The sequence below is a fragment of the Echinops telfairi genome, unplaced genomic scaffold (genome assembly GCF_000313985.2).
Source record: "Echinops telfairi isolate 266 unplaced genomic scaffold, ASM31398v2 ScPeMD7_443;HRSCAF=831, whole genome shotgun sequence".
NCBI lineage: Eukaryota > Metazoa > Chordata > Mammalia > Afrosoricida > Tenrecidae > Echinops > Echinops telfairi.
In genome coordinates, this window is record NW_022104341.1 from 46,687,163 (window position 1) to 46,703,305 (window position 16,143).

Consider the following 16,143-nt stretch of genomic DNA (forward strand, 5'->3'; position numbering starts at 1 on the left):
TTACCTCCTGAACGGCAGAGAGGGCAGGAGAGAGCAATTTATTTCTAACCAAGGCTTATATATCTTTTGGGGTAGTGCAATGCAAGTCCCCTGATTATAGGTAAAGGCATGTGTCACAGGAAGGGGTTGTACTATAGGTAATACAGTAATGGGAGGGGGATGATCCAGGGGTGTACATGCTACAGGAAGAGGAGGTATTAAGGGCCTACATGTGGCAAGATGGGTGGAGCATGGATTCAGGATGGCAGCCTAACTTTGGATGTCACTGAGCTGGTTTGACCACTTCTCTGGCTCTCCATGGAAACAATTGCTATCTTTATCAGTAGGGTGTGAGCCCCACCTAAGGTAGACCAGACTGTAGTCTGATTGCTCTGGATGGCTAATGCCTTCAGGGAGAGTAGCTTGACAATCATTTATCATCAGTAGCAAGCAGTGTCCTAAGTCTGACATAGATTTGGGGGAGAGAAGCTGGGGAAATGTCTTTTTATATCCCACAAACAAGCAAATCTGCATTGGAAGAAACACAGCCAGAATGTGTCTGAGAAGCGAGGATTGGTGAGACATGTGATCAGGTTGCTGGAATTATTACAGTGATCTTTGCAAATAAACTATAACCTAAAGCAACAGGAGTAAAGAACCAAAACGCGTGTCTGGAACATAGCTAATATTCAAAAGTGGCTAGTTGCTGGTTTTGTTGTCACGGTTTCGAACAAAGTATACTGTTATGATTCTCAGAATTCTGAAAAGGCTCTTGCAATTTGAGGAATAGCTTCTCATAATTTCCGATGCATTTCCTGCTCATAAAGAGGAAAAGTGGCATCTATTAAATTGGGGTCTATTGTGGGGCCAGTGTCCCATGCTGTGTTCCATAGGGTCGTTATGAGGGGCATCTGAACCGATGGCACCTCACAACAACAGACCTCACAGCTGATGCCTTAACGTGCAAACCAAGCCCAGCCGTGTGCAACTTAATATAACGGGAACCTCACACTTTTGCCATAAACTGATCAAATTCACTCAATTTACCTAGTCACAACTGCATAACATAAAATTGTTTGCGAAAAATACTTGAATTCTAGGATAGTGCCATAGGATGCTAGAAGCTCAAATGATAGAGGATCATTTGAAAATAACGTAGATCTTTCACCACGAATGATGTTTAACTATTTCTGCTTTTTTTTGTTCATCCTAAAAAAGCACTAGCATTGCAATTTTTTTACATGTAGCAATAACAGAATGAGTCCAGATAATTAACTCAATGCATAAGAAACCAAATGTAATCACAAAATAAGATGTGAAATTATTTCAGGCTGTTCTTAGGCCATTGCACCAATTTTTTATCTTAATGCTTGTATGTATTCCTTAAGGCTTCGGGAGAGGTCATTGCTGAAATGTCATTGACTCGTCGCTAGAAACAGGAATAACTTGCCTTTTTTCCTCAGCCCAGGTGCACTGGGTTCCATTGTCAGTACAAACAGAGTATGAGGGAGGTAGCACTTCAAAGCCATCTTATCCATAAGCAAGTACTGGTCCTTTGGTGACCTGGTAAAGCTCAAATCACCTATTTTCAAATCTTTGGAGGATAATATCTGAAAAGGTTTTCCTTTATACTACCATGGGGTTGGGGGGTGGGGAGGCAGGGGAGGACTGATCTTTTTTGCAAGGCTCTGCTCCCCTTTTCTCGGTGCCATGAGAATGGGGTGCACTGTTGGTCAGTAATGCCTAATGCATGCATTGACATTTCATAATGTGCTTTACTGCACTGCCCTTTCCAGGCATGAGACTGCAACTCAGGACACTTGCGCATCTCTTAGGTCAGCCAAGTGGTTCCATGGCTAGGAAATGCTAATTGGCTGGAAGGAACAATAACCACAGGGAAGCGCCCACCCACAGACACGGCGAAATAAAAATGTCCAACCAAGGTCTCAGTGAAAGCAGAGAAAGTGCTGTGAGCATCGGCCTGGTGATTCTAATTGAAACGCTCTTTCCAAAGCTGCCCTCTTCTCTGATCAGGTGTCTATCGACATCCCTCCCTTGAAGATGCTCATCACTTCCCAGGGTTCTCTTCCCAGTGGGCAAGAGCCTCTCCAGGCAGAAACGAGCGTTGATGCTTCTTCCTTTCAAACTTACAAATGAATACATGGCAAGTAACCTGAACCTAAGGGTTCCTTCTGCTAAATAAAAAAGGGTTACACACTTGGTTTTCTGACCAGAGAAAGCACATCTCATGGACAAGCATCACCTTTTTCCTGGAAGAAAACCTGATGAAGTGTCTGAAGAATGGACAATTTGAAAAAAATAATTTGCAGGACTGACAGAATCATTCCTTTAGAGCTCAGAGACCTGTTTCTTAAAAGATTTTCCCACTGTGCTACTACACTTGACCCAGAGCACAGACTACACAAGGAAACGTGGTGGCTTCCGCCAGACGTAAAAGTAGAACAGCAATCCCTTTGGAAGAGAGCCCCCGCGGTCTTTGCACCAAACAGACTTTTCATGCAAGAATCCCTGCAGCACCTATGAACTCACCTGATGCATGAACATGTACAAGGAAAAGAAGCAGATTTGTGCAATAAAAGTCTCAGGAATACTGTGAGAGTGAGCGTGGGAGAGAAAGCTACCGTGTAGTAGGAGAGACGGTGGTGACAGGAATCATGATTTATAGCACAGTGCTACTGTTAACTGTGGGGTTTTGCTTAAAATATGGCCCTGCTAAACTATACTGTCCTTTAAAAAATCCCTAAGTGGTCTATAATCCTCAGTGCCATTGTCTCTTTCTAAGGTTTTAATAGATAATTTTCTTTCACTCCAGTGTGATGCATTTTGTTACAATAGGCATCTTTGTGCCTGGACACCCTGACCTCAATTCGCTTGGGCCTGAAGCATGATTGTAGCTGATTGCTGCTTACCTCCGGAAGCACACTTTGTTAACGGACTAATGGCACTAAATGTCCCACGAATGAGCATTTGTAAGAGTTAGATAGTTTAGGGTTTGGACACCAACAGGCGCCACCCCCCACCCCCCAACAGGATTCTAGAAACCATATCCCTTACAAAGAAGCTAAGTGCAATATTTTCCAAAACTACTGTATAGATACTCACGGCTGCAAAAAAAAACCTCTTGGAGCACTTTGAATTTACACTATATGATCACATAAGCACAGATGAGAGGAACAATATGTAGTAAATTGGTAGGTAATGGCTATTAACAACATTAATTTTTGTAAAGCAGCAAAAAGTTTGATATTTTCATTCCTAAAGGTGCCAGAAATTCAAGCTGGATTCAAAAGTTCAGGGAGAGGAAGGGATATCATTGCTGACATCAAATTGAACATGGACGAAAGCAGAGACTACCATAACAATGTTTATTTGTGTTTTACTATCTATGCAAAGTTATTCAATTGTGCAAATCATAACAAACTATGAATAACACTGAGAAAAATGGGAATTCTAGAACACTTAATTATTCTCATGAGAAACTGTATAGACCACGATGCAGCTGTTCAAATAGAACAAATGAATACCCCCTGGTTTAAAGTCAAGAAAGACGTGTATTAGGGCTGAACTCCTCACCAAACTTATTTGATCTGTATGATGAGCAAATCACCTGAGAAGCTGGACTACACCAAGAACGGGGCATCAGGACTGGAAGAGGACTCATTTAGTCACCTGTAATACATAGTGACGCCATCTGGGTTGCTTGAAAACGAAGAGATCGTGAAATACTTACTGATGAAGAAAAAGGCTACAGCCTTCCGTATGGATTACATCATAACTAAAGAAAACAAAAACCCTCACAACCGAACTATAAACAACGTAAATAAAGGTAACATTAAAGTTGTCCTGGGTAGAATTTTACTTGGATCCAAAATCAGCGTCTATGGAAATAGTAGTCAAGAAAACAAGTGACACATTGGCAAATCTGCTCCACAAGGCCTCTTTGAATATTCCAGGGCAGAGACGTCACTTAGAAGACCACGGCACATCTGTCCCTCGTCAGGGTGTCTTCAGCTGCTCATATGAACGCAAAGGCCAGGCATGAATAAGGAGGACTGAAGGAGGATGGGTGCCTCTGAATTGTGGTGCTGATGAAAGATACTGAAGAAGCCATAGACTGCCAGCTGAAGGACGAAATCTCTCTTGGAAGAAGCATCGCCAGCATGCTTGATAGCAGTGAAAATGATGAGACGTTGTCTCACATACTATTCCAGAGGGACCAATAAATATGTGGAGAAGAACATCATGTTTAATAAAGCAGAGGGCTAGTGAAAGAAAAGAAAACAGGAGCATCCTCAATGAGATGGGTTGACATCGTGGCTACAATAGGCTTAGAGCAAGGATTTGCAAACAGCACAGTGTTTTCTTTGTTGTATAGTAGAACCCCCTGGACCGTTCTAGAAGGAGCATCCAGATGCAATGCAGTCAAGTTCCACATCAATTTTTCCCATTAGAAATAACCAAAAATAGATTAATCCATTCTCAACCACCAAGTTTTTACCCTAACCTTACCTTTTTATACAAAACATTGCATAGAAATTTCAAAATAAATAAGTTCAGAGTTAAATAATATAGTTTAATTAAGAAACAACATTTAAAACATTTTTGACAACCTCAGTATGGCCCAAAGACTGGAGACTGATGAGGATCTGGATCTGTGGACACGGGTATGGAGAGGAGGTGTGGAGAGACTGTCATTGTTTGGAAGGAGAATGTCCTTCCATAAAGTCAACTGGTAGCTGCTTTTCAGGAGGTTTTTTTTTGTTTGTTTTTGTTTTAACCTTCTTTGTCTTTTTCACAAGAACCTGGCTGGCTTTCTCTAAAAAAAAACCTCTGTCTAATGTGGTCTGCTGTCGGCATTTCCTTGACAATATCGATAACACAGTCAACCAGTGCCTTATCATCATGCTTCTTTTAAAAAACTCTGAGAATCCATGTTTTTTACCTAAACACAGTACAAAAAGCCACAAAAACTAAGAAAATTATAGCAAAACACTTGGAACACAGCCCCAAAAGGTTTAAACAATGCACACTAACAACGCCAACTAACGCCGAGTGATGGAATCACAAACTACTTTTGTTTCCAAAAATCAGGTGTGTCGGGTCAGATTCTGATGTTTTATTCAAGCTCTGATGCAAAATCCCCTCATCATTTCGTGTCGAAATCCGATTATGTCGGGCACTGGTGCTGGGGTTCTACTGGATATGGACTTGCTACAAGAAAGAACCAACTTGAAGAATCAACAAGTAAGAACCAACATATTTGCTGCAAGTCAGAACCACACGAGGAGACCCACAAAACAGAACTCACTGCCATGCCGTGGATCCCAAGTCCTCCCCAGCCTCCAGGAGGACAGGGTTTTAAAAACCATCCAGATCAATGTCAACGTAACAGAACAAAGTATTGCTAAAATCATTTCAGTAAGTGAGACGTAACTATTGATAAGTGTATGACATCATGACATATTTATTTGAGAATCCTACATACCCTCTACACTTTTACTTAATTGTGCAGATATTTGTTAAGTGGCAATGCTTCTGGACTTTGGTGTAGATACATGATGGGTAAATATAATCCCCACCCTCAATGACTGCTCTGTTTTGTGGGAAATTAAATTGGGCAAATGCATAGTTTTAAGCCAATATGATAAATGCCACAAGAGGGGGAGATCTTTTTAAAATAACTTTTTGGTTGTGAATTGAGTTGAGGTTTACAGAGCAGATCATTAGGATTACAGTCCGGAATTCACACAGATTTTGTTTGATTGCATTCAGACCTATCGCCACAATGTACTTTTTATCCCACTCGTCCCTGGCGTTCCTGCTTGCAGTGCTTTGTGTTGAATCTTAGACAAATGCTGCCCTTTTGATTGAAATGGTTCAACTAAATGGTTGAAGAACTCAGAGAACCAAACTAAGACGACAACGAATGATTCCAAGAGGGCTCAGAGAGGGCTGACAGTCAGGGCGAGCATCAGCACAAGGTCGTTGTCAGGTGCCGCGGAGCTGGTTCTGATTCACAGAGACCTTGCGTAACATGGAAAAAACACTGCCCAGTCCTGCACCAACCCGGCAAATCGTCTCTATGTTTGAGCCGATCATAATGCTTGTTTGCTTTTTATTTATACCCATCCCACTGGTTGTTTATAACCGGCATTCATTTTATTTTATCAGGACCTTCGCACCCTCGAATACCAAGGAGGAAGAGAGTGTAAAGAAGGGCATGCCAGGATGGAGAAATTAAAAACAAAAAAGGACGACTTCCTATACTTGCAGTCCCCAGGTGGGATAAACCACAAAGGAGCTAAGTGTAGGCTGGGTGATGGAGTCCACTCAGAGGTACCTTAGAACAAAGGTTTGGCGATCTACTTTAAAAGGCTCAGCCATTGAAAACCCTACGGTGCCCATTTCTACTCGGACATACACATGGTCACCATGAACCTGAGTTGACTAGACAGCCACCGGTTTTTCTTTCTGTCTTTCCTTGAATCTACCTCAGTCTGCAGTGCCGTTTTAAATTTACAGCTGTACCTGGTCATGACTTCGATTCTGAATTCAATTCACTGTTGAAAACAAATGCCTAAATTTCTGCATGCTCAGGCAACATTTCTCTCTTTTTAACACAAAAATCAGTTAGACCCAGCACAGATAATGAAATTCCTGGATGTTTCCAACCTTTGGAAGTATATTAAAATCCAGTTTGCTAACTCTAACCAGATTCTGAAAAAATGCATTCGTGATTCTTCTTAACTGAGAGCAACTTTCCAGAAGGAAGCCATTCCCACTAGACCCCCAAGAAGCCACGGAGCTCCGTGGAGCTCAGCAGGCACCATACTTCAGCCACCCTGTGCCGAGGCTGCTACTAAATGCTGCGCCAAAAACATAGATCACAGCTGTACTTCAGGAGACAAAACAAAGTGAGCTCTCTTTTTTTGAAGAAACACACAGTATTAAGTCAAATTTCAATATTTCAAACCCTCCACTGTCTGCCAGACAAGAAGAAACCCCAGAGCATGGTGTTTTATACCCACAGTCTGGGTGCCATTGATTTACTTTCATTGGAATCATTCATCTATCAGAGCTGAAAACATAAATGTCAAAGCAGCTGTAATATATTTGCACCAATAAAGTCATCGGTTATGCTTTCATACCACATGGAGAGAGAAGACTTTATTAACCTTCATGAGGATTAAATACAAAAATAACGCTAAGGGAAAACAGCTGGTAGTATTGGGGGTGAGTGGTGTGTGGGTGGGTGGAGTAAGGTGGATATAAGGGCAGTAAGTAATGATGGGAACCCTAAGATGAGTAAAGAAAGACAATATAGACTCCCAAAACGGGCTTCTTAAAAGAGCTTAAATCTTTGGTTCCTGTACAACACACATTACCCTCTCATTTCAACTTGTCATCATTTCCCATCCATTGTGCAATTCATGGATGCATGAAACTTATTAGCAAACTATTCCCCTCTCTTTCCTACAAGCTATTATCTAAGCAATATTATTTTCTTACAAAATGAGCAAAGCATTAACCGCTCACTGCCACTGAGCCGCCAAGTCTGACTCATAGCGGCCCAGCAGGACAGGGGAGACTATCTGATGAGGTTGTTAAGGCAGCACTCTTTACGGGAGCAGCCTGCCACAGCTTTCTCCTGCTGACGGGCTAGTGGGTCTGAACCACAGACCTTTCCATCATCAGAAAGGGCTTTAACCAGGGTGCCATTAAGGATTAACTAGGCCTTCTAAATCTATCCAATGCTGTATAAGGCACACTAGAAACGATGAGGTCTCCAGAAGAAGCAGTGGTATGGGCAACCCTAACTTTAGTAGTGTTCAGTACTGTTAGGGGTAGCGCAAAGGGGCTTCTTTCCTTCATCAAGGGGCCTGTTTCCCCAACTTCCATGGCTTTACCAGGCTCACTTCTCTGCCCCTCTCAGTGGCCAATCCCAAGAAAGGAAATTGCTACATACCCATTCATACTAATATGTACACACATCACTTACAAAACACAAGATGGTCTTCACAGAGGACCAAACCTTACATGAACATAATGGTTTTCTACGCATGCATTGTCTTCCATTCACATGTGAAGGTGGGTCTGGGGAGAGGATGCATTTGACTAGAAGGCATGAGATTCAAACACCAGATTAAATTCCATTTCAGGAAGGTCAGAAGCTTTTTGAAAAGCTGCTGGCATAATGGATTTCGGATCAAATGTCCTTTGAAATGGTTTTGCCTTGTAGATTAGCATGCGGTTGCTTGGTCTCTCAGTAGAGAAAAAAGGGTGCATGTATCAGTCGAGTGTTACAAATATCATTGTATTGGCCACTGCCCAATCTCTGTTCCAAGCCCATAAATCTGAAAGCAGCCATTTGTCTAGGTAGCTCCCTGTCCTATCATACCATCCATGTCATTGGAAATAAACCTTGGCAGACCTCCTGCATTCCCAGCTGTTACCACAGTATCAACTAAATCTCCAGGAGACCCTACCTGCAGAGGAAACCCTCTTTCTAGAAGGAAACTGCCTTATCTGCCAAAGTTCCTCTGTGGGAAAATGGTGCATTTTAATACAAGACAAAGGCTCTCTTGTGGTGCAGAACTTCTAATCAGGGTGATTTACTGAAACCTTCCTATCTCCAAAGCCCTTAGTCCCCTGGGAGATTTACTAAGATGCTTGGATCTACCAAAATCAATCGCCAGCTCCAGAAATCTCTGGTTTCATAAAACTTAGAGGTATTTGTAACAGCATGTTTGCGTTGAGCAAAGAATCGATATACTATTATTTAATATACGAGACTCAGATATCTCATCCAGAGAACAGGCAATTTGATGCTCCGATTACACAAACCATGTGCACCTTCAAGTAGGCGATGCTGATTCTGGCACTGTGGATGCCAGCAAGTCTATCTGACCTCCATGTAAATTAAAAACATGCCTTCTAGCTTTTCTCTCATTCCTTAAACACTTTCAGTAAATCATGAGCATTTCCTCTGGCCAGGCACCTAGCTCTCATTGCGAAGTGCAAGTATGAATGAAATACATTTCTTGTCCTCAAATTCTGTGGGGAGATGAGGTGTTACATGGAAAATAATGAGAAAGTAAGAGTTTGTATTTGACAAAGGAAACAAAATATCCACAAAGAAGTGATCTTGGAACACAGCCATGTATGTATATATTAATTTTATATTGTTCTTGTTGATAATATACTCAATGTTATTGAACAACATACACTAGTACAATAATTGTTACAAGTATAATCCAATAGCATAGACCACATTCAAACTGTGCAAGCATTGTCTCCTCTCTGAAGCTTCCCCACTAGCATCAACTCGTCATCCTGGTGGCTCCTGAGTCGCCGTCCTCACGTTGATACCATATATTGTGAAGATGCCTTCCAGCCAGTTGTCACTCACGGTGATTCTGTGTGCAGAAAACACTGTCCAATCTTGAGGAATCACAAAAACCACTGCTATGTGTGAGCCCAGCCTGTGACCACGGTGTCAATGATCTTCCTGAGGGTCTTCCTCTTTTTGATCAACCAAGCATGCTGTCCTTCTCCAGGGACGGTCCCTCCTGAAAATATGCCCAAAGTTTGGGAGGATGAAGTCTGACCATCCTCACTTCTAAGAAGCATTCTTGTTATATGTCTCTCAAGTCAGATTGGTTTATTCTTCTGGTGGCCTATGGTATATTCGATATTCTCCACCAATTTGTACCGAGGATTAATCCATACTTGTCTTTCATTTTCCTCAGTAAATGCTTCAAGTCCTCTTCACTTTCCACAGGCGAGGTTGTGTCATCTGTATATCACAAATTGTTCGTGTGTCTTCCTCCAATTCTGATGATGTATTATTCTCCATCTGAGTAGTTCCATTTCCCTGTTTATTTGCTCAGCACACTGATTAAATAAATATGGTGAATGGGTACAACCCTGATCGACATCTTTCTTGATTTTAAACCATTCCACATCCCCTTGTTTTATTGAACACCAAATAAGGCTTCTTGGTCTAAGTACAGATTCTGCATGAACACAATGAAATGTTCTAGAATTCAAATTCTTTACAATGGTATGCATAACTTGCTATTATCCAGAGTCAAATTCCTTAGCATAGTCAAGAAAGCACAGAGAAATGTCTTTCTGATATTCTTTCTTTTCAGCCATGATTCATCTAGCTGATATCACCAGGGATATCATTCAGTCCATGTCTTGATCTCATATAGATAATTCTTAAAAGATAATATTCAAGGCAGACTTATGAAAAATCAATTAATCCAAACTATTGCCTGGGTTTGAAGAAGACTTCAGAGGGTATATTTGGTTTATATTTGAAAGATTTTCTCTGGGCAATAGTTTCATGCAAGCTCTACGTCTCCAGATGTAGTTCATGGGAGTTTACAATTCTGCATTTTCCCCAGTTTGATCAAGATTCTGCCAGAGAAACTTTGATCACAATCTTCAGTGATGGTGGGAAAGCCTTGGAGTAAACTTGAAGAAGATGCAGTAGAAGCCCAGCAAGCATGTTCTCCTTGTTCTCTTCCACTTTTAGCCCTTAGCGTGTGTCCTACGATGTATTAACTCTATATCATAGTCAAACAATTTCTGCTTTAATGAAGATAGATATCAGGAAGAACAGGACACATCGTCTAAGGTCTTTCCATCTTCTATGAGGAGAGAAATCAGTGTATTTCTGACCCTACAAAGAGAGTCCAACCCCCTGCCATTAAGCTAACTCAAACTCACAGTTAACATGTAGAACAAAATAGAATTACCCCTATGGATTCCCAAGACTAAATCATTACAGGAGCCAAACAGTCTCATCCCACCCCCACCCCCCATGGAACAGCTGGTAAGTTTGAACTACCAACCTTGCAATTAGCAGTCCAACACTTACCCAACAGCCCCAGGAGAGCTCCCTGGAAAGGCATTACAAGCAGGTAAATCACTGGTTCAACGGCAATGAAGTATAGAAGAACAGAGAGGTCAGGGAATGCAGACCAGGTTACTGGGGTGCAAACACCATGTGCTGGGTAGTGGCTGTCTGGAAGACAGGATAAGTATGTTTTTCCCTAAATCATAAGAATGTTCTATATAGGAGTTCAAGGACACCTCTGTGATTCTGACCAAAACCCAGGATCCTGAAAAGATACAATTCTCATATATAATCAGAGATTTTGCCAATTCCCTGATGTAATCATGGACCCCGATTTAATAATTGTTGCTAGGGGAAATGGTGAACATAGAAAATTTTTATCCAGGAAAATTGGTATAATCAAATTCTTTTGAATAAATCCCCATGGCAGCAGAAAGCAGGAGAGATTGGAAGGATGAATTAGTATCATCAGAAGGCAGAATATTAAAATGTTCCAGAAGGACCACTGCACAGGTTGTTAATGAAGGCACTGACCAACTGCAAAGCAGTAAAACCAGATTTATATAATCTCTGACCTGAGCTGGATAATTCCAGAAGCATATTTCAATTGTCTAATTTTTAAAACTTAAAAATAGAGTTTCTCTGGGGTCAAAAATGAAGAACAGAGCCTGAATGAAAGAAACATTTCAGAATCCTTTTTTTTCCCCCCAACAAAGTGGCTACCCATGAAGAGGAAATCAGTCCTCTGCCTATCCCTCAGGAGTCCGTAGGTGCTGCCAGCTGAAAGGTCGGGGTTGGCACTTCAAACCCATCTACAGGTACTTCAGAAGATAGATCTGGCAATCTGTTTCCAAAAGGTCACAGCCAGTGAGAACCCAGGCATGTAGTTCTCCCTGGACACACATGTGATGGCCATAAATTGGAATCTACTCACCAGCAACTGGTACTCATCACTCACATCACAGAATCAAGAGGACAAGTTCAGTCAAGCAACCCAGTCAAAGCTGCAGCCAAACACCGCACGGTGAAATGTAGCTGAGCGTGTGCAGTGGCAGAGAGCGTTCGAGTCAAAGCAGTTGGTAATGTTTGCACTGCGCTGTAGACATGGTTGGTTGGGCTGCTAACTGCGAGGTCAGCAGTTTAAAACCATCAGCTGCTTGCTCCGCTGGAGAACTATGAGACTTCCTACGTCCATAAAAAGTTACAGTCTCAGAAACCCATAGCAGCAGTTCTACCCGGTCCTATACAGTCACTATGAGTCAAAACAGACGCAACGGCAGTGAAAGAAATGTAGAAACAGGGAGAAGCCCGTTACTCTTTATAGGAATAAGCAAAAACAAAGTTAGTCTTCTCAAAGTGACAGTCAAGTATGACAGGAAATGCACATTATACTATTTTTTCGCTTCCATTTTGTATTGTTAACCGCATGAAATGGAAAGAAAGGACAAGAGCAGGCAGATAAAGGATAACAGATCCGTGTTGCTGAATCACTCAGGCAAGGATGTTCCTTTGCATAAACATGACTTGCTGTGACTTTGAATGATCGATGAGAGATGACTTGAAAGATAAAAACAAAACTTTGGGAAGCATTGGGCAAGCAAAGCTATGAAGCCCCAAAAGATACTTCCTCATGATGAGAACCAGTCGCTTTTTGGGTATTTTAGCCCATGACATTGTATCTAACGCATGGCATTGCGCTGCGAACCACAAAGTGGACGGTTCAAACCAGTCTGAGCTTTTCCAAAGGAGAAGGATGACGTTGTCTGCTCCCATAAAGATGCGCAGGCTGTGAAACTCTATATAGGGTGACCGCAGATTCAAATAGATTAGGTGCAGTGGAGGTCACAGATGTCAACGCTCAGGACCACGAGTCATACAGTGGTTAAACACTTGGCTGCCAACCAAACGTTTTGCCATTTGAAGCCACCAGTTCAAATTGGAAACCTTTCCTTCAAGTCAGTAGCGACCCTATAGGACAGGGTAGAACTGCCCCTGTGGGTTTTCAAGATGGTCACTATTCACAGGCATAGAATGCCTCATCTTTCTCCCCAAAAGAGTAGGGTGGTTTTGAAATGCTATCCTCGCCTGTCTTCTTTTGAAGCTATAAATCAGCATCCATTCAATGACAAGAGGTTTGGTTTTAGTTTTTGGCTTAATCTCTAAATAGTGGTGCAGTGATGACACAATCAGATACTAAATGAAAGGTCAGGAATTCAAATCACCAGAAAGATGTAGCAGTTTGTTTCCATAAAGATCACAGCCTTGGAAGCCCTGTGGAGAAATGCTACTCTGACTCAGAGTCACTATGAATCGGAGCCAATGCTAAGGCTTATGCTACCTCACAGAAAGGAATTCTGGCATAAACGATGAAGCGCTTGGTTGCTAACTGAAAAGTTGGCAGTTCAAACTTTAGGAGAAAAGACCAGTGATCTGCTTCAGTCAGACTGCAGCCTGTAAGAAAGCAGAGGAAACCAAATAGGGTAGTTCTCATTGGTCACAGGGAGACCTGTGACCTGACTCATGGAGCAAAAACAACCAAACAAAAACAACCTCTAATAGCAGCCTCAAGGTCAACCAAATCCATGCCCTGCTGATAGCAAATGAGCATAACAGCCTCTTGACAGTTGACTGAGTAACTGGCCCCATGTTTGGAAATTAGACCTCAGTCCTTTGGACTTCTTCTGAGTCCAGGGCTCTACATGCATTGTGACTTTGCAGACTGTAAGGTATTTGGGGAACTTAATAAACGTGGTACTCAGCCCATGATCCGTAAGCTTCTAAGACTTCTCTTTAATAAAAGTGCCAGAAATAAGAGTTCCTTACTTTTCCTTCCCACATTCATCGCTTCTATTCACCACCAGGATGGGTCCTTAGAATCTTCCATTTTCAAGGTCATCTTTCCTCACTACCTAGCACAACCTTGATCTGTAGTCATCTCAATTGCTCCAGAGCCAAACTGGACACTGGATGGGAGCAACCCACTCAACAGGCTTGTGCCTCAGCTAAAGGCAGGAGACTGTCTAGATGACAAGTGCTACCTATGAACTTCTCAGAAGAATGCTCATGTCAAAGCCACAAGGTTTGCATCAGGCAGCTTTTGTCAGATCTTTGGAACAGCCAGTATCACAGTTTCAAAACACTCTGAAGTTCTTGCTCTCAAATATCTCTTGAAAGGAAAATACCACATTTACACTATGATTTGCAACTAACTCCAAGCATCTGCCTGGCAATTCTCTTGGTCCAAATCTCATTTCACCCCCATAGTTGCACAAACTTAACTCTCAAGAATTCTTCAAGATCTGAATAAAATACTACCTCTCCCACGAGGAAGCCATTGACCCCTCATCCAAGTCAGCATTAGGTCACACTGCCATGTGCTCTTCTAAATCTTAATCACCTGACTAGATGCCTGTATCCTTCAGTAGATTAGAGGATCTGTGAAAACAGGTGTAGTCCCATCACCTGGCTAATACACAGGTGTTGTGAGCTGCTGCCCCATCAGCTGTTGACTCATGATGACCTCAGGCACATCAGAACAAATTGCTGCCGAGCCCTGCACCATTCCCATACCCAGAAGAAATGAGGTGGAAGCCGTGTCTGACCTCCTCCAACTTACACAAGAAAACAGAAGAACCCAGCTTCACCTCTGCCCATTCCTATCAGGCAGAGATTAGACGTGCCTCCACATTCCATTCTTCTTTATCATAGTCTGACACGACTCTGCTACATTCAATAATCCACTGCAATGGCCACATGGTACATACAGAAAGTACAATTAGGGGTGGGGTGAGGGGGTTATTAGGGAAATTAACAGTTTACCACAACTCAGGATCAGCAAACACCAAAGATGCAGTTCTTTTATCTGCATCAGGACCTCTTCTCAGTCATACTAGCAGGCGTGACTCTCCCTAGTCCTCAGCCTCACAGCCTTGTGTCCCTTGACCTCTATCCTGTTTGGGCAAGTGTTAAAAAAACTCCTTTCGTACTGGGAGATGCCTACAGGGGACCACACGCTGCAAACCATACTGCTCGTGCTGCGTTGGTGACTCTTCTTTTGATGGTTGTGGGATTCCAGTTTCTGCTCTTGAAATGGCCGGCTTTACACTCAGGCGGCAAAACTGGCCAGTCCCCAAGTTAGAGTCCTCTACCACATCTTTGCATGCTCCTATCCAACCACTGGGTGGGAGTTCAAAGAGGAGTCACATCAAGGAAGTTCCCAAGCTGATTTTGAGAACTAGGTGGTTAGGCCTTTCTTTCTAGCCGGTTTTAATCGGAAAGCTCTGTCCAAACCAGTTCCTCATCACAGAAACACAAAAGCCTGCACTAACAGATAGGTGGGCGGTTGCCAGAAGAAGCCAGCTCCTAGCACCTCCCCCCACAGGTGGTGGCCATGTAAGAGACATATTGGCTGTGAATCCAACCTGTATCTCCCAGGAAGTCCCTGAAGTACTGCTGCTGCCTCCCTAAATGTAGAGTGGCAAAGACATACACATAATAGCTACAAGGAATGCCAAGCCAATCTGTCTTTGAAAGAATACCACCAGAGTGCTCCGTAGAGGCAAGGATGGCAAGACTTTGCCTTACATATTTTGGACATGATGTCAGCGGAGACCATTCCCTGGAGAAGGGCACCATGATTGTTAAAGTGGAGGGGCATGGGAAAAGAGGAGGGGCCGCGATAAAATGGAGTGACATAGTGGCTGTAGCCATGGGCTCGGTCACAGGAAAAACTGTGAAGACAGCATGAGACTATATAATGTCTCCTTCTGTTGTGCACAGGGTCTGGATGGCACCTAACAAGAACAGCAAACAGCATTAATGAGTGCTGATGAAACATGGTGATGAAGGTCCATAAATCATGCATGTAAGCATGAGATACCTTTGGATGACTAAATGGTTAAAATGCCTTTTTAAAAATTGTTTTATTAGGGGCTCATACGGCTCTTATCACAATCCATACACACATCAATTGTGCAAAGCGCATTTGTACATTCATTGCCCTCATCATTCTCAAAACATTTGCTCTCCACTTAAGCCCCCAGCATCAGGTCTTCATTTTTCCCCTCCCTCCTGCTCCCCCCTCCCTCATGAGCCATTGATAATTTATAAATTATTATTTTGTCATATCTTTCCCCATGCGACGTCTCCCTTCACCCACTCTTCTGTTGTCTGTCCCCCAGGGAGGAGGTCACATATAGATCCATGTAATCCGTTCCCTCTTTCCTACCCACTCTCCCTCTACCCTCCCAGTATTGCCATTCACACCATTGGTCCTG